Here is a 19797-nt window from a genome sequence, read left to right on the forward strand (position 1 = left end):
TACTGGTATTTTGATAAAAGAATCTGAATAACATATAAGAAGCGTATAAATTATTAAACAGTAAAACATTAACATTTAAGAAGTAAAGATACATTGAGTACTACTGTAGTGCTTTCGGGTATAGTACATTTTTTGTTTGCCCATTACATGCATAAATGTATAAATTTTTTGGTGTACCTACCCAAGAACACGCGACATGACCCGGCAGTTAAAAATTTATCGCTCCAGCAATTTTAACTCTGTTACAAAGTCATCTAATATGGTATTGCAAAGGGCAGCGGGAGCGTTTCTATAAACTCAATTTAAACTTACTGTTTACACCGTGCTTTGAAGATGCATAGTATGCGACACGTGTTTCGTCGTAATTGTGTGCTCATCAGGAGTACAGAGTTACTGCACTCCCTTACGGGAATCGATCCTCGGACGTAGAGGCGAAGCCCCTAACGTTGTGCCACGGCGTGAGGTTCGTTCATTTGACAGCATGTAGATCGGGGTAATTACATTGCAGGCATTCGTAGTGTGATTCACAATCTGATTGTATGGGTGGTTACCTACCAGGTAACGCTTGTGGTTGGTGAGCAAGTCGGCTAACTTCTGCCACGGTGCCCTCTTTCAGTTGCGAGAAGCAGATCATACAATGGTTGAAATAGTTTAATATATATAGCAAAATCACCGCGCTTCGCAGGGGCGAATATGGTATTGCAAACGGCAGCGTTTCTATAAACTTAAAGTTACGGTTTATACCGTGCCTTGTTTCATATTCTTTTCCTACCTTATCAATTGTGTAATGTGTTTTTTGAACAGGTTTGATTAATGCAAGTGATCACTCCTGCTGCGTTCAGTCAGTTCACGTGAGCCACTCTCTTGTGTGATGTTGCGATGTCCACGGGTTTATTTAATGTTAGCTAAGACCCGGCAGTTAAAAGTTTCTCGCTACAGCAATTTTAACTCTGTTACAAAGTGATGCAAACTGTCGTTTATACCTCGTGTCTTCTCATTAAACTTTTATCTCGCGAATATGTTATTGCAATCCGCAGCGGGAGCGTTTCTATAAACTTAATTTAAACTTACGTTTTACACTGTGCTTTGTTTCCCTTATGAACATGCTTGTATGCTTAACTCGCTCCATTCTCAATTGTTTAATTAATTTTTTGCTCTTCGCTGTTTGCGGCTGTTCCTCCATTTCCCCCTACTTCGTTCTTTTATCTCGCGAATATGTTATTGCAATCCTTAACGGGAGCGTTTCAATAAACTGATTGAAAATAGTTTTGCATTTACCTTTTTAGTAAAAGGCGAGCTTTTAAGCCTGAGAAATCACCCCGTAAATGCACACGTTTAATTGGACATGTGTTAAAAGGTATGGTTACACAGTATTAAAAGACAGTGAACAACGTCAGTTACCTTTCTTCCCGCGTTTGATAAAAGGTGAGGTTTTAAGCCTGAGAAATCACCCCGTAAATGCACACGTTTAATTGCACATGTGTTAATATGTATGCTTACACAGTATTAAAAGACAGTCAAAAATTAACGTCATTTACCTTCGTTCCCGCGTGTGACTCGTGCTGTAAATGTCTTCCTTGTTTTTAGTTCACGTGATTACGTAGGAGGCGTGATGACGCGATACTTGACTCCGCCTCCTCCATTACAGTGTATGGACAAAAAATATGTTCCAGTTATGACCATTACGCTTTGAATTTCGAAATGAAACCTGCCTAACTTTTGTAAGTAAGCTGTAAGGAATGAGCCTGCCAAATTTCAGCCTTCCACCTACACGGGAAGTTGGAGAATTAGTGATGAGTGAGTCAGTCAGTCAGTGAGGGCTTTGCCTTTTATTATTATAGATATATATATATATATATATATATATATATATATATAGATGTTGCATCCGTGCCACAATATTTTTCGAAATGTACTATACAGGTCATAAAATGAATAATTCCAAATATCATATATACCTATGTTTCTGTTTTTTTGGGTTTTTTTTTTTTGACATCATAGACCATAAGGTGCATACTAATTCAGTGTGAGCAGGAACACTCAATAAAACTGAATAAAAAAAAAAAAAAATCAAGTGATGGTGAGATATGAAGAAGGCAGATTCACCAGCGTTTGTGTGTCAGCTTTTATCCCTCCAAATCAGAGAATGTCCAGTTCCATTGCCTCAAAACACCACTCACATCTACAGTCATTCCTAGCTTCAAATAAAAACTATCAGCGTCAGATCCCTGGGTGGTGGGGGGTGGTAGTATGTGTCGTGATCGTGACTGAGAGAATAAAAGTGAAAATAAAACAGTAACTTTCACAAGTACTACAAATATATACCGTCTGTTGTTACGGACGCAAGCCAAATGTATGTGTGTACTGTATAATATTAACAAGATGAGCAGCTCACTACTGAAAACAGCAAATATAGGAGTCAGTTGGCATCGAACCGAGGACTCTTGATTACAAGTCAGCAAATCTTACCGCTACACCACGGAAGCTGTTGTTTTATCCTTGAACCTTTTGTGAAAGTGTTTATTTGATCTTTGGACTTCAGACTTCACACATTATATAGTTTATGGCAACATTTTGTCATTTACTACTAAAATATGAAAAAGTTTCTGTTTTAACAATGTGTGTACACAGATTATTGTAGAAACAGAACACACATGAAATGCATGTGTTCCAAATAACGATCTATTATTTCCACTCTAAAACTCCAGCACTTCACTCCCAGATAATCAATCAAGACATGAGATGGAAGAACTTTGTGCACGTTCTGCAGCTGTGGGGAGATGGAATAGTAGGCTGCTTGCTGCTTGTCTTTATCGGTACATTTACAGGACTAAAGATGCTGACAGAGAGGTGTGAACGCATTTACGGTGGGCCGGATCTACAAGTTTTTTCATTGGCTCTGGTAATTCTAGTGTTAAAAGCAGTTTCAAGCATCACTACAGTTTTAGCAGCTGTTTTCCCTAAGAGAAAACAAAATTGCCACAGATTCGCTCTTCTTTATGATCACCCATCATATACATCGCAGAACGTTTAATAAGCACCAAGAAAAACCGACATAGAATGCTGTACGAACAATACAGAGCAACGCCACTTGGAAGACTGCCACAGAATACTATAAGTATGCTTAATCTAACGGCAAAATTCACAACTAAGTCTACATAGCACACCAGGTAGATTCTAGTTATTTTGGGTACTCCCCGTATGTCCAGAACAGCCCAGTCTTGTCCAACTGTTCAGCTCCAACACAGTTTGCTCTGCTGTCAGTAGTCATATAAATATTAAGTAATTCTTTCAAGCACCAAAATGAGAGAGCCTTCCTAATATCGCCAGCAATTACTTCCCAGTTGTGGTCATTTGTGAAGTAAGAATTCAGAAGTTGTCTGTTTTTCAGTGTCAGATGTAGTTAATACAGTGAATAGTAAGACTTACTGTATGTACAGTATAGCTCAGTGGTCCAGCTTGAAGATTAAGACTGTCGTAGGGGAAAAAGACTGCAACTTTACTTATTTCATTCACAGCTTTTTGTATGGAGTTCTGATGTTCACATTTGATTAAATATATTTAGAGCTTGGTACCTCACATCTTATGTTCAAGGAACAAATTAACTTCTTTATGCAAGGGCTGAATTGGTTCCATGACTTTCGCTAGGCAATTACATCTTAAATCCATCTGATGTTTGCTCTTTCTATCATATGGAGTGCAAGCTGAAAATGATGCTTTGATCTACAAGTCAACAACAGCAACATTTATTTATATAGCACATTTTCATACAAATAATGTAGCTCAAAGTTCCATTAAAGGTGGATTTCGATTTACGTGGAATGGTACATAAGTCGAGTAGTACAGTTGTGCTAGCTTTTTCTTCATATTCATGCACATGAGTGGTTTTCAGGTATTTAAAAAGGTTCAATTTGGTTCCACCTTCAGCCACCACAGCAGAACTACATAATTTGCAAAGTATTATTTCTAGGACAAAGTGGAAAACTCTGAAACCAAGGTAATTCCAAATAACTGAAAGACTCTTGTTATGAAGCTTAACACCCTTCCTTTGTTTAAAAAAATAAAATTTTGCATTATCAGCCTTAGTTCTGTTTGTTTTACTTTTACGCTGCTCTCCAAAATAAGATTTCTTTGCCGTTATAGCCATCAAAAAGATTTACTACTTTGCTCAGTAATCTCTACACTACAGGAACTAAGGCAGGCAAGCAAGCAGGTGCAGTTAGGAGATCATTAGGACTGGTGTACTTCAGGGTACACATTCTCTGTTCATGCACAAACTTTCAGTCTACTGTGGTATATGATGGTTGCTCAAAGAAAAGACAACACTTGCTCCAAATAGAGCTTAAGCCGATCCAAAAGCACATCAATCAGTTAACTTTATAATAATTCTGTATTTGACTAGTTGATTACCCAGTGGCTTCGCTCACTGAGTGCAAGGGAAAAAAATAAAATGTAGTCTAAGTTATTAAACAGTAAAACATTAACGTTTAAGAAGTAAAGATATATTGAGCACTACTGGAGTGGTTTGGGGTAAACTACATTTTAAAGTCGCTATAACAACAGATAAGTAGTACTAACAGCAAGTAAAATGTACTTGGATTATCTCTCAGTAGTAGATCCCTTGTGAAAGGCGCTACACAACCGCTGTGGTATAGAAATTACATTTTCTATGTGATCGTCTTAATTTCTGCCTGACAACCTTGCACTACGTGCTTGTGATTTACTTCTTAATATAATTCATCACAAAAGGAACCTTGAATGTTGTGGGGTTTTAGTGACCTGAACTCACCTTAAGGGACAGTAAGTAGTAGTGCAGGGTAATTTATAAACAGAGTCCTGCTTTGATGGCGCCGATTACACTCATTCGCAAAGATTTCCACTCTCCCAGGAGCTGGCGGGGCACTTGAAGTGCCACAAACAGTGCGAGAAGAGAGGACGCTGCCCGAAACTGCGAAGCTCCCGACCCCATGGAGCAGCCCGATATTCCGCGCCTCCCAGCGTCCACTTTGTTCTCACACACATTGTTTACAGCTCGCCGCAGTTAAAAAGTAGAAAGACGCAAAGCTGTTTTCCTCATCTCTTCTACTATCAAGTACTGCCAACTAAAAAAAAGTTACAATGTGGCAGTTTCCGCGACAGTCACGTGGACAAATAAATAAAACTTCTCTGTCGGTTCTCTGGCGGACAGCTCAGCGCTGTAGTCCAAAGGGCTGGGAGAGGGAGATGCGGGGCGTACTTCTATGGGATAGATCGGCATGTTCGTGTTTACTTCTTTTCAATATCAGTAAATAACTCTCAGACAAATAATAACAATTCATAAAGACGATATGAAAATGGCATCCACAAACGAACTGAGTAGTTCCTGTATTATAATATGTTCTGTGGTCATACGTAATTTCCATATTGCGTGGTCATACATAATTTCCGTTTCAAATGCGGAAAGAATTTTATATATATAGATAATACTTTGCTTAAGTGATGAAAATTACAAGCCATACATGATTCCATTAATTCAAAGAGCCAGAACCTGGATGCAGGATATGAAGCAGCAATTAAATGGAGGCAGTAATAAGTGGTGATCAGGAGAGACAGGCATATGATCTGGATTCATCAGAAGAATAATGTTGGCTGGGGGATTCAAGTGCAGGGTCATGCATGACCAAAGAATAATGAGCAAGCTTCTGCAGAATTCAGAGGACAGAAAACAAGCAAAGAAAGACAGACTCAGTGAAGTCGTTTCATGTTATTGATTGTTTAAGACTGCACAGTTTGTATTTGCTTTTTTGCACCTTCCAATAGTCATACATTCCAGCAATATGAAGTTAAACCAGACTCCTTGTTGTTGTTTCTAAAGACTGGACATATTTGTAAATAGCTCTTTGAGCTCTGTTTAGATTTGGGAGGTTGGACTGTGCTGGATTGAAGTTTCTAAAATGATATTACCTCACTAATGCATATTCTTTATATTCATCTTTGGACAATATAATTTTATTCACCAATCTTTCAGTATATTATTGGCAGTAAAGGTGGATTTCGGTTTAGGTGGAAGGGTACATAAGGTCATGTAATCTTCAAACTAAAAAGTTTATTGTATCTTGTTTCCACTCATGAATCTAATGCAGCACTCTGTTCTACATGGGCTACAGCAGAGTGTTGGAACTTGACTTTGAGGTTTTTCTGTTGTGTTTAGAGGATTTGTTGATGATCTTGGAGAGATTATACCAACGACACTGCAAAATTTGGATCGTGAGACAACATCACACAGGTATTCACTGTCAAACCAGTATACTGCCCACCTCTACTTCTTAGGTGTTAATAATTTACATTTACTTACAATTAATGTAAATCAAATGCCACAAATTTTCCCAAGCCTAAATGCTGTCTAAGTCCTTCTGTAATGATTCAACAGATTCTACATTATCTGCTAATCCACCTATATTAGTATCAACTGCAAAATCAACCAGCTTGTTGTTTATATTTCTATAAAAATCATTTGTGTATATTAAAATGAAAGCTGCTCTAGCACTCCCTGAGGGACATAACTCTTAACATCACCCAATTCTGATAAGGTTCCTCATGCCATGACCTCTGCTTCCCATGTTTCAGAGAGTTCTGCACCCATGTGAACACTATACTCTGAATTCCTACTTTTTTAGTTTGATGTCCAACCTCTCACGCGGTACTTTAACAAATACTTTCTGAAAGTCAAGATAAAAAAGGTTTCTTTTTTTATTTTGCAGTACACATACAAATATTGCCATGCCATATATCAAAGACAGTTTTCTTTTTAATAATTATTTGTGCTAGTGGTTTTAAGCTCTACTTAGTACATTGGCTATTGATTCAATAAAGGTATTTAAGCAAAAATATTTAAAACACAGATAATGCTAAAGGTTCTTAAAGCATTTTTTTTCCTTATACTTTACATTACTATTAACATCTCTGCATTAGCCACTGGTACACTATTTCACTTCTCCTGGTGCTTGAGGTAAGTTAACCATTAACACTAAAAATTAACTTATATAGAAATTAATGCAAGAAGAAAAGAACTGCCTAAGCATCACTTTGTGGGTAGAATTAATAAATATGTTTACACTACATAAAGACTTAATATTGCTATAATTTATTGGCAAAGCTCCATACCTGCATTCCATCATGGTCAACAGTACAATACTTTTACCTTGTAGCTTTAACTGAGATTTTACATCTCCATCTGGTATGTCTTTCAAAATCTGTTAGGTTTAATACATTTAAACTATTGGGGGTTTATGTAAAAAATGAGTTCACTTAGTATGGTAGCAAAACTGTGATGTGGTAGAATCTTTATAAAAAAAAAAAAAAAAAAAAAAAAAAACACACACACACACACACATTGGAGTAATGCTGATCCCGCTCTCACTGACAGTGAAGAATCTGCATCATCAACAATATGTAAAACTTTTTTTGTAAAGTATCTTTTGATGACAGTGATGGCCAGTATTTGATTCTGTACTCTAAAGGACAACAAGGCTTTAAAAAGGAAAACAGACAACACTCAGTTCATCTCAGAGTCTGCGGTCATCTATGAGATAAAAACAAATAATACACTCTCAACAACTTTTGCTGACAAGCAACAATAGTTTCTGCCTTCTATCTCTGGATATCAACAGCAACCTTGAAAGTGTTAAGCTTGACCTTAAAGTTAAAAACAAATTATTGCTATGTACTTTTTAAAATAATTTTACAGTGTATAATTGTTATAAAATAATAAAGCCCTGTGCAAGGAATAAAACTCTTATTTTGAAATAAAAAAAAATTTAAAAACCCCAACTGATTAGTTAACACTAGAATCACTCCACATACTGTAATCTCAAATCATACTCCCAGTGGTAACTGTATACTTTTGTTTACATTAATAGCACATCAGCTCTGCATCCTGATAGTGTAAACCAAGTGCTCAACCATCCAAAATCCAGACTGTCTAAAACTGCTTTAGTGTTAGTTTAAAAAAAAAAAAAAAAAAAAATCGCACCCCCCCCCCCCCCCAGCATTTCTGAATAATTTTGAAAAATAAAACTTTTTATTTCTAAAAGTAAAATTTAATTACAGATAATAAGGCCATACTACAAAACAAGCTTTATTGCTTACAGTCTCACAGTTTGTAAACAAAATGCAAAAACTAAACCTTTGAGTGATATGCTTCAAATATTTTCAGTGCTAGAAGCAATGCACAAGAACAATTTACATGACTAATACCATTACACAGTTTTACAGTGCTTTGGCAGGTCCTGCATTCACGCTCTTTGCCTACTTGTACTTCACTGTGGACAATATTAATTTATTCTGAACTGTTGCATTTTTAGCTGATGTTTGTCACCAGAACCTTCTCTACTCCTGCCAAAAATGGGATTATTTGACTACTCAGATCGTAATTTAATTTTTTGCTTTGATTCTTTACCACATACTGCTTTTTGGCTTGATGAATCAAAATCATGCTAAAGTACAATTGAAATTCTTTTGATTTCCTACTGTCAATCTGTGAGCAAAAACAAAACTTAAGGGGGGGGGGGGGGGGTTGAAAGCAAAAGTATGTGTAATTTAGCAATATAGCAAAGACCAGTATGCCAGCCAGCCAGGTTATGATGCCAGAAAGGTGAAGTACTCAAGCTAATCAACCTTATATGTTTATGTCGAACAGATTTACCTGTAAGAGGAGATAATGGCAAGAACAGAGATGGAAAGCACAAAGTGAAAGTTTGAAGAGTGTGAGTCAGAAGTACCTTTATTTGGGGCCAAAGCGTGGGTGTCACCAAGAAGTGCAAATATGAATGCGATAAGCCATACAATGCCTGAAATACAAAAAATGGTCAGAGAGTGAGTGCAACAGGAGGTAGTGATGGGTATTTCGATTCACTTTACTGAATTGAGTCTATCAAACTACTCATTTAAGTGAATCAATTCTTTTGATTAATTTTTAAAAGTTCCTCCCTTCTGATCACAGAATACAGAATTTAGTGCTTCACACACACACAGGGTGAGGCAAAATGAAGTATGACATTTCTCAAGGTCATTGCGCGAGGTACAGTCATGGCTGAAATTATCGGCACCCCTGGAATTTTCCCAGAAAATGCACCATTTCTCCCAGAAAATTGTTGCAATTACAAATGTTTTGGTATACACGTTTATTTCCTTTATGTGCATTGGAACAACACAAAAAAAAAAAAAAAACTGAGAAAAAAAGCCAAATCTGACATAATTTCACACAAAACTCAAAAACCAGGCTGGACAAAATTATTGGCACCCTCAACTTAACATTTGGTTGCATGCCCTTTGGAAAAAATAACTGAAATCAAGCGCTTCCTATAACCATCAACAAGCTTGTTACACCTCTCAACTGGAATTTCCGACCACTCTTCTTTTGCAAACTGCTCAAGGTCTCTCAGATTTGAAGGGCGCCTTCTCCCAACAGCAATTTTGAGATCTCTCCATAAATGTTCAATCAGATTTAGATCCGGACTCATTGCTGGCCACTTCAGAACTCTCCAGCGTTTTGTCTTCAACCATTTCTGGGTGCTTTTAGAGGTATGTTTGGGGTCATTGTCCTGCTGGAACACCCATGACCTCTGACGCAGACCCAGCTTTCTGACACTGGACCCTACATTGCACCCCAATATCTTTTGGTAGTCTTCAGATTTCATGATGCCTTGCACACAGTCAAGGCATCCAGTGCCAAGAGGCAGAAAAACATCCCCAAAACATCTTAGAGCCTCCACCATGTTTGATTGTAGGTACTGTGTTCTTTTCTTTGTAGGTCTCATTTCGTTTTCAGTAAACAGTAGAATGATGAGATTTACCAAAAAGCTCTACCTTGGTCTCATCGGTCCACAAGACGTTTGCCCAGAAGGATTTTGGCTTCCTCAAGTACATTTTGGCAAACTCCAGTCTGGCTTTTTTAAGTTTCTGTGTCAGCAGTGGGGTCCTCCTGGCTTTCCTGCCATAGCATTTCATTTCGTTCAGATGTCGACGGATAGTTCGAGCTGACACTGTTGCACCCTGAGTCTGCAGAACAGCTTGAATATGTTGTAGCCTTGAGATTGTTGATATTTTTCCACAATTTTTGTTCTCAAGTCCTCAGACAATTCTCTGCTCTTATTTCTGTTCTCCATGCTTAGTGTGGCACACTCAGACACACAACAGAAAGGTTGAGTCAACTTTTCTCCATTTTAACTGGCTTCATTTGTGATTGCTATATTGCCAGCACCTGTTTCTTGCCACAGGCGAGTTCAAACAAGCATCATATGCTTGAAATAAAATGATTTACCCACAATTTTGAAAAGGTGCCAATAATTTTGTCCGGCCCATTTTTGGAGTTCTGTGTGACACGATGTCAGATTTGGCTTTTTTTCTCAGTTTTTTTTGTGTTGTTCCAATGCACATAAAGGAAATAAACGTGTATACCAAAACATTTGTAATTGCAACAATTTTCTGGAAGAAATGGTGCATTTTCGGGGAAAATTCCAGGGGTGCTGATAATTTCAGCCATGACTGTACCTCGCACAATGACCTTGAGAAATGTCATACTTCATTTTGGCTCACCCTGTGTGTGTATGAAGCACTAAATTCTGTATTCTGTGATCAGAAGGGAGGAACTTTAAAAATTAATCAAAAGAATTGATTCACTTAAATGAGTAGTTTGATAGGCTCAATTCAGTAAAGTGAATCGAAATACCCATCAGTGGGTTGAGTGGGCTGGAGTGGGGGTAATTTGATAGGCGATCCCTTGTAGTTTTTAGTCGGAAACATGCCTCAATCCGGTACAGACCGTGCTTTTGCTGTTGAAGCGTTCTTCAAAAACAACAAATTCATCATCAGTATGCATCGGTCCTTCCGAACGCACTTCAACATTCCTCCAAATGGTGATGTCCCAAATTGGAAAACAATTCTTCAGTGTGTGACTAAATTTAGACAGACGGGAACAACGTTGAAGAAAAAATCTCCAGGCCATCCTCGGACTATACGAACACCTGAAAACTACCGAGTTGTAAGGGCATCAATTTTGCATTCTCCTAGATGTTCAGTGCACAAAACATGTTTCTGCCTAAGTTTTTGAGGAGGATTTTGCATGAGGACCTTAATTTCCATCCATACAAAATGATGGTAGTGTAGGGACTCACTGAGAGAGACTGGGAGTGCTGTAGAGAGTTAATGCGCAAACATTCTGCAAACCATTCATAGAGATGCCATCATCATGTGCAGCAACAGGGCACGTTTTCCATTTGAATGGATGCATAAATAAGCAAAACCTTCGTTAATGAGTCGAAACCAACCCTCGTGAACTTCATCAGAGACCCCTGCACAGTGAGCATGTTACATTTTGGAACACTATTGCAGAATTTGGCATTGAAGGCCCTTAATTATTTGAGGGGGGGGGGGGGGGAGCAATGGTCACCGTCACTTCAGACCGCTGGAGAACTTTATGCACCCCCAACTGTAAGAAATGGATGTGGTGGATGCTTGGTTTCAAGAGGATGGAGCAACAGCTCATATGGTGCTGAGATCCATGCAAGTTTTGTAGGAGATGTTTTCTGATCTACCTGTGCAGCAATGTCGGTGGAGTTATCTCAAGTTGAAGGTATACACACACCAACCTCAAAACCTTGAAGCCCTCAAGGATACGATTCGCGAGTACCCGCCAAACAATACAAAGAGTACTCGACATGTGGTACAGGTGTACACACTTTTGAACCTCCGAAGTCAGCGCCTAAGGCGAAGCCTCCGATGCTGTGCCATGGCAATTAGTTCACTTATTTGGCAGGGTGAAGATCGGAGTATTGCATTCTTTTTAAATCGAAATCGCAGTCCGATTATTACCTGGTAGGTAACCACCTAATAATCGGATTTCCATCAGCTACTGTGCTGCTCCAGACGATTTCAACAGTGCTCACAAAGGATAACAATTTCATTGTCTTGCTGGATTACAGCATTTACCTCAGATCAGTGTTTCTTAACATTTATAGCCTTGGGATCCAGTTTTACCTTTTTAAGTTTCTTGATAAAACACACACAGCATCTGAAGAAAGGAAGTGGTTATCCCCTTTTGTTAATCAAGTGAGTTGAAGTAGAGTAGGGGAAGGAGGTCTCCTTGGTAAAAATGTGTGCATTTGGGGAAAATTGTCACGCAGCACTGTTCATTGCTTTGGCGGACCAAGGATGTGTCATATTTAAACCTGAGATCAACTGATTAAATTACTACAACTGGCTCTATGGTACTGACTTGGTAAGACTCATTCAATTGGTTCTCAGGTAATGAATTCAGTTTGAACTCAAAACAATCTGATAATGATGCCTTGTGCAATATACTGTAGTCAATGAGCCATAAAAAACTGTGCTAAAGTAAAGTTTAAGGAAAATAATTGTTACATATCAGAATAATACAGTCGACCCTTGATATACGACCGGCCTGACATGCGAACAACTTGATTTACGACCAAAATTCTTGTTTTGATTTACGACCAACATCTTGCATTATGACCTGAATGCGGTCACGTGTATCCGCTTGTGCGATTGTAAACAAACAGCCAAGAGTGATTGTAAGCATCAGTCGGAGCCCAGATACATGTGTTTGTGGACATAATTTCGGTCAGTGCAGTGATTTATATAATTTTTTTTCGATAATTGCTAAGGAAGGAAGAGAAGGTAATGAAGGTAAAGAAAGCGATCACAATCGAAACGAAGAAGGAAATTGTGCGGACATATGAGAGTGGTGTTCGTGTGACCGATCTCGCTAATATGTACAGCATGTCGAAACCCACCATCTCAACAATTTTACAAAGAAAAGATTTGTATAAGGAGGCTCCTTCCAAACAATAACCACCTTCCATTTCATTCTCCTCCTCCTCCCTTCCTGCAGCCCAAAGATGTCAAATTAAATGGTGAGTACAGTATGAAATTATTGTTTCTGGTTGGCCAGGCGCTTTTTATAACTTTTTGGTTAGTACATTAGAAAAATTATTGGTGTTTTGGTAAATTACGCACATTGTACAACCCTTTTTTATTATGAAAAGGTTAAGTAAGTGTTGCTGTGGGAGGTTCGGAACGCATTATGGGTATTTCCATTATTTCTTATGGGAAAAATAGTCTTGACTTACAACCAACTTGAGTTACAACCAGCCATCGTGAACAAATTGAGTTCGTAAGTCAAGGGTCCACTGTACTTTTATAAGGTTCAGTATTATGCGACTAATTTTAAAAAAATATGACCAATGAGAGAATTGTCAGTTACAGTTTTTATTCAGCAATATTTTTATAGTTGGAACTCAAAAGAATCATACTTTGAGTCAAGACTAATGAATTGGACAATTCTTGCATATGTACTTTAAACATTACTGGCATCAGCAAAATGTAAAGATGCAGATGACATAATGCAGAACATACATGCACTTTAGCATTCCTGTTTAGTTCCACTGAATTGATTCATTCATGTTCACAAATCAATTAGAATGATTCACTGAAAAGATTAGTTTAGAAAGAACAGGAGAGTACTAACAGGTATATCTGATTCATTTTAAGATCTTTTTTAAAAATACACCTGTGTACTATATTGTTCATTTCACAAACAATGTATGACATTCTCAAACTGCTTCACAGAGGGAAGGGTGGTGGACTCAGTAGGTTGGTAGGGAGTGGAGTCATCTGGCTCCATATTAATGAGGTAAGGAGGTGGAAAATTATTACGCTGTGCCACATTATACAGCAAATTGCATAAAATCACAATGCTGCAGACCTTCATTGGCTAGTACAGCAGCCTCTACACCTACATTTGAGAAATCCTATAATGCGCGCCATACCTGAATGCACATGCACAGCATAGTAGTACCTCTCCTCTATATTCAGGGGCTTGAGGAAAGCTGTAAGGAGTCAGTGACTGAGCAGGTAGCCACTATCACCTAGGACATGTAATGACATGATTACTGTTACAATCAACAGTATAGGTCATATGAAACAGCAAGGGTTTAACCAGTTACCTTACCAACAAGTCCAGTCATCACATACTGTACAACACCATCAGCAAGTTGTATGTCAATACTACTTTGCCTCAAAATAAATACATCATGGGTTGTCTCAGGTCCCAACATTTGTCAGTCTCATCTTGGCATCACAGATGACTTGTACGCTAATAGAATGAAACTGCTTATGTTTAACAAAAGCAGCTTTATTCTCACTAGTTACCATTATTGTAGTCAATTAACCAAATTACTTTAGGAAAACTGGACACTGCACCAATTGCATTTTATATTGGCATGAACACCACACCATACCTAAACTGAAAGTAGTATCTCAATGGGTTAAGACTTTGCGCACAACAGACATGACAGAGCTAAAGCTTGGTTGAGATATTCTTGACCTGTCGGCCAGTTATCTCTGGTTGATGCCTGTTGCCACAAAGTCAACTGTTGTTAAACCCTGGATTTGAACAGGTATAGCCCGATTTCAGGCAGTATGCCTTTCTAAAATTGGACCCTGTTCGGCACATAGTTCCAAACTGTCATCATCACGGGCAAAATAAATAAATACTACCAGTACCTAAAAGCTTGTTCCCTTCATTTATGTTCATTTGCATAAAGCTAAACAAGTCATTTTGTGTCAAACCATTATGCTATGAATAGGCTATAAGGCATGACTCAGATAGCTTTCTGCATGCAGGGAGTAATCACACCAGTATTTATACTGGATGCAAATATTTTACAACAATGGATTGCATTGGTTTCTAATCCTGACAAATGACAACAGGTAGCTTATATAATAAACTGAGTAGCAAGTTCTTCATTACAAAAACACAGCCATCAGCCCTCTTAAAAACTAACTAAATGATTGACCATACACTATATTTGTCACTTATGGAGTTTAATATTTGCCACATCAAAGCACATTATAAGAATGGCTTGGTGGTATGAATTACTGTGCATGCGAGTCGTCATTTAGCTAGTATGGCTGCATTTCCCTATTTTATCAAGGGTGTCATCATTTCCCACTTTCTTGGAAATGATGCATATGGATGGGTAGAGTTTCCAGAAATATATGATTGTTCTCCTATCAAGTCTTCTTTTATAAATGCAGACTTCTGTGTGGAAGGTTGCATTTGCACATTTCATGAGCATTTTTGTACATATGCAAGCTTTATAAATCTGACCTCTGGTAAAGACATGGCTAGCATACATACTTTGGATGCTGGCAATTACAAGTACCAGTTACTAATGCTCATCTAAATAGCTATCTGCCGATTAAATTGATCACTTGGGACAGATTAGAGCTATGTGTATGGTCAGTTACATTTAGTGACAACTGTACACAGAATGAATGAAAATGATGACAAAGTCCGTTCAGTGTTATGATATTCCTCACCATTAGAATAGTAATTTCCTTTATTTTCTATGGATTGATTGAAAATGTGGCATTTGTTATGTTACCATTATTTATTTGAGTGCACAAAAAGCTGCAGTAATGTTCTGTTTTTCAGAAATATAATAAAACATACATATCTAAAAAAACTAGTCACTTCATTTGTAAGTATAAAAAATAAGCTTCTACACAAAAATTAATTTAAAATAAGTTCAAAAGAAAAATTTGGGGATTATACGTGCATATCTGTATTTGTGGAATTGCCATAAGTTAAGACTGTTGTAACTTAAGACTTGCCTATTTATAAAAGGGAAGCATAATTGCCAGTTACAAAAAGAGTCAGCATCAGCAGTCAGCACAGATTCCTGTGGTGTTTTTCTGAACAGTTCCACACACACAGCAGTAGTACTTCAAGCACCTATCCTTTGTTTTACTGCATGTGCATCTTCCCACCTGTAACAGTGTCTACACTTTCTCGTTGGCAAGCACTTTGACCATCACTCGTGTTCTCTTTCACAGATATCCAGGATGCCCGTCTTTTAGAGAATTAGCCTGTTTGCCATGGACAGCGTTCTGAAAATACTGTCAAAGGTGACATTTCTCGCTTTTCCCAAGAAAAGCTCAGCGATGTACATCACCCCATTCTCAGATGGTCTTTCTCTAGACGTTTGAGTGGCATCATTCTCCACATAGGTACAGTCAATCCTTGACTTTAGCGGGGGTTACGTTCCTAAGAAACGACATGAAAGTTGAAGATGCGAATGTTAATAATGTACATTGAACCTACGGGAAATAGGAGGTTACGTTCCAGCGACGACCAAAAACTGTAATTTTCTCTACAGACTGCTTAAAATATATTTTTAATGGAATTCTTTATACCTAAATACTATTTATGATAATATGCACTTTTAAAAACACAGTAACAAATTTTCATCACTAGTCATTCTCTAGAATTCTGTTGACCTTTTGTGTTAACATTTCAATAAAAAAATTTATTCAATGCTGTCAAAAAAAGAATGTCAAGGGCTTGACATCTATGACACTGTCCTTCCAAGGCTGGCATTGAAGATCATGAAGGACGGAATGACTTGAAATAATCCAACATCTGCTTTGTTCGTCAGTTAAGACACTCAAGGGGCTTGGCATATGGGAGCATAGCAGTGTTGAGTTGATGCTTAATCTTGAGACTGCGGTCGATGTGGATCAGCGGCCTGGATGTCTCCAGAAAGCTGGTCAATTCATTAACACCAAACTCTTGTCAGACAGCAGCTGCTGACACTCTAGGAGTAAGTTTACCCAACACCTTTATTTTCTCACTTAGCCATATCACTGACTTATCACACTTGGGCTTAAAGAGCAAAGGACTTGCACTATGCTTTGGGGGCATAACTGCAACATAAAACTTGTTTTTTTTTTTTGGTGCAAAACAATGAAAATATACAACGAATGCATGGGGAGTTCTTTAATCAACTGCGGTAGGGTGAAGACGACAGGTATACAAATTCATTCCCCTCTACATCCAACCCCCCCAGTTGCCCTTGGTAAAAATGACAATTGAACCTTCAAATCTGTGACAGTTCATAATCAGGGCTTACACAAATATCAATAGTATAGCACACCCTTCCCTTCAGACAAGTGCAAGGTCCATATTCCATTCCCATAAAAAAGGGAAAAAAAGTTATTACAGCACTGAAGGTATGATTCTGATTGTTAATTCATCTGTAAATTAACACTGCTTCTCACTTTTTTGTTCTTTGAGAACTGCCTGTGACAGTGCGGTGCCTCTTGAACCGGACACTGTCAACAATGTAATTGGATGAGCATGGCAGATGAGGACAAAACATACATGAAGCAAGGGGATGGTGAAAAGGTTAACAGTACTTGTATTAAAAACTCAACAAAAACAAGTGTTCAGAAAGTGCAGTGCTCTAAATGTCAATAAATAAAAAATCCATACAATTAAGGTGTCCGGTGGAAGTTAAAATCCAATAAACAAAGCCAACAAAACTAGGTTAAAATAACACAGTGCAGGAAACTCATTTAAAATCCCCCAAGCCCTGGTGCCTTCCTTTAAACCCAACACTTCTCCAGCTTATCCTATATGGACCTTGGAGTTCGGAGAGACATCAACCAACAGGTGCAGACACCCATTTCATCTGGCCCGTGTCTCTGCCACCAATCCCATGGGATCGGTGGGCAACCCCAAACCCTGCTCTGCCTGAACCACTGCCGATCCTGAGCCCACACAGTGTGTACTTCCACCCCCGCCTTTGGCTCCACCCATTGAAAGTACCTCCAGTGTGTAATGGTAACTCCTGCTCACAAGTTGCTCAACAAGAGCGACTCACAGACCCTCATGAGTGATGGCCACAGGCTCCTCTTGGGGCTTTGCTTGTTTTCTCTCTTTCCCTCAACCTGTGTGTTTCTTCTCCTGTCCTTTAACCTCTGCTCTCTTTTCTTCTGTTCTTCCTCCCTTTCTCTTGTGCTGGCTCACTCTTATAAGGGTCCGTGGGCACAGCATCTCAATTTCACACTGCAGGAAGCCAACAAAGCAACTGAGAAAGACTGCATCTTCACATGCAGGTATGTCTCGCCCCAATTACTCCACCAACTCCCTGCAGCCACGTGAGCACGGCCATGGAGAATGAACTGGCCAATTGATTATTTATTAAAATGGCCATTCTTTCTGAACCGCGGACTGGCTATACCACACCGCTATGAAACTCAAACAGTACATTCAGTTATGTCTCTTTCTTTAAAAAAAGCAAGTTGAAGGATTCTTCCAATCGTCTATTCTCTTGTAAGAGGAGCCTTGACTTGATTTGTCTACATTACAGGATGTTCACTGGGGGGAAAAAAAAAGTGCCGGCTCAACTACTGTAACACCTTGCATAAAGCAGCACTGCAACCAGGTCTTTTTTTAGTGACAAACTGGCTGATTTAGGTCGGCAGTCTATCAATCGGAGTATCTCTAATATAGTGTGATAGACTGCAGGTGTCCTTTCCCAGCAGGGAGGCTGATATACTGGAAGATCCAGGGGGAGCAGATTTGCATAGGACACTGCGTCCCTGGACCACTAGATGGCAACCCCACTGGGTTGCAGCAGCACCTCGGATTCTGGCAGGGCTCCACGGAAGTTGAAGATTGGACAGGCCCTGTTCGCTTCTGGAAGTGCCCCCAGAGGGAGTTGCAGAGCCCTACTTTGAGTTTCCACCACACCTGGGATTACTTCCAGACAATGAGCCACCCAGGTGCAGCATAAAAGGAGCCGCCTCACTTCACTCAGGAAGCCAGAGTTGGGAGACAAACGAAACTTGCCGCAAGAGGAGAAGTAGAGGCAGAAGGAGAAAGATAAAAGGAGAGAATAAAAAAGAAAAGGCATTATGTACTGTATATTTTGCTGTGATCATTTTAACTGTGCTGAGGTAGTGGTAACAAAAGGAAGGCATTTTCCACACATAAATAAAACGTGTGTTGTGCTGGACTTGTGCCTTGCGTCTGTTGTGTCGGAAAGGAAAGTAGCAACTCAAATAACCACTCATTACAACTGAGTAGGGATGGGTATTATTAGGATTTTATCAATACAGATATTGATAGTGATACTTATTGATACTACTCTCCATAATATAGGGAGATATTGTGCCTCTTGAAGGATTAACTGTCATCATCTCCCTACAATAGAAAAAAATTTTGCTTTTTAACAACTGAGGCAACTAATTTTGTTCATTTTTGCATTGCTTATGCAGTACCCTGCAGTTTTTACTGAGGGAGCTGACCACAGTTTAGCTTCCCCCCCCCCCCCCCCCGTCCCCCACCCAAATAATACATTTAAATATGATGATCTTGTTATACTATCACTATCTTATAATGAACAAATCTGTGTTAATAATCTAAATGAACTAATTAATAATCTAAAAAGTTTAATAATCAACTCATACTCTATGACAAAAAAACAAACTAATATTTTAACCAGGTCAGGTCAAGTTGGGAAGCATGCACTAGTACAGCATATTGCTGCACACACCACACAATGAAACAACTTTTGATCCTAGTTGACAACCCTCCAGGCAGACCCACGGCCCAGTTCCACTCTCCTGAAATGACTGTCTATCTGCTGCACGCAGGTGTTAATTGGGCATCCCCTTGGCCTGGTCCAGCCACTCAGGTCCTCAACAATGAGGATCCTGCAAACTGGATCACCCTTGGGGAATCACACCATATGGCTGTAGCGCTCGCTCTAACTGACACTCCCTCTCAATGCAAGTAATGTGCCTTATTCTGGACTCCATGAGCAACCAGTCATTTGACACCAATTCAAAGCAGCGGCACCCAAGTATTCTCCGAAGAGACACAGTACCAAAGGAGTCCAGACTTTGTCTCAGGTCACTGGATAACATCCACATCTCACAACAATATTG

At 38.9% G+C, this 19797-nt stretch overlaps 1 protein-coding gene across 2 annotated transcripts in view; it reads right to left on the bottom strand.

Moving 5' to 3' along the window:
- Nucleotides 1–19797, bottom strand: part of tab3 (TGF-beta activated kinase 1 (MAP3K7) binding protein 3) — a 73843-nt gene that overhangs the window by 48482 nt on the left and 5564 nt on the right. Inside the window, exon 2 of one of the 2 annotated variants that reach the window (XM_028799715.2) lies at nucleotides 15832–16108. The exons of the other annotated variant lie outside the window; for it this stretch is intronic. The gene's annotated coding sequence lies outside the window, so the exon portion shown is untranslated. The remainder of the gene's footprint in view (nucleotides 1–15831; nucleotides 16109–19797) is intronic. 2 annotated transcript variants of the gene reach the window in all.

Source organism: Erpetoichthys calabaricus, chromosome 4 (genome assembly GCF_900747795.2).
Source record: "Erpetoichthys calabaricus chromosome 4, fErpCal1.3, whole genome shotgun sequence".
Classification (NCBI taxonomy): Eukaryota; Metazoa; Chordata; class Cladistia; order Polypteriformes; family Polypteridae; genus Erpetoichthys; species Erpetoichthys calabaricus.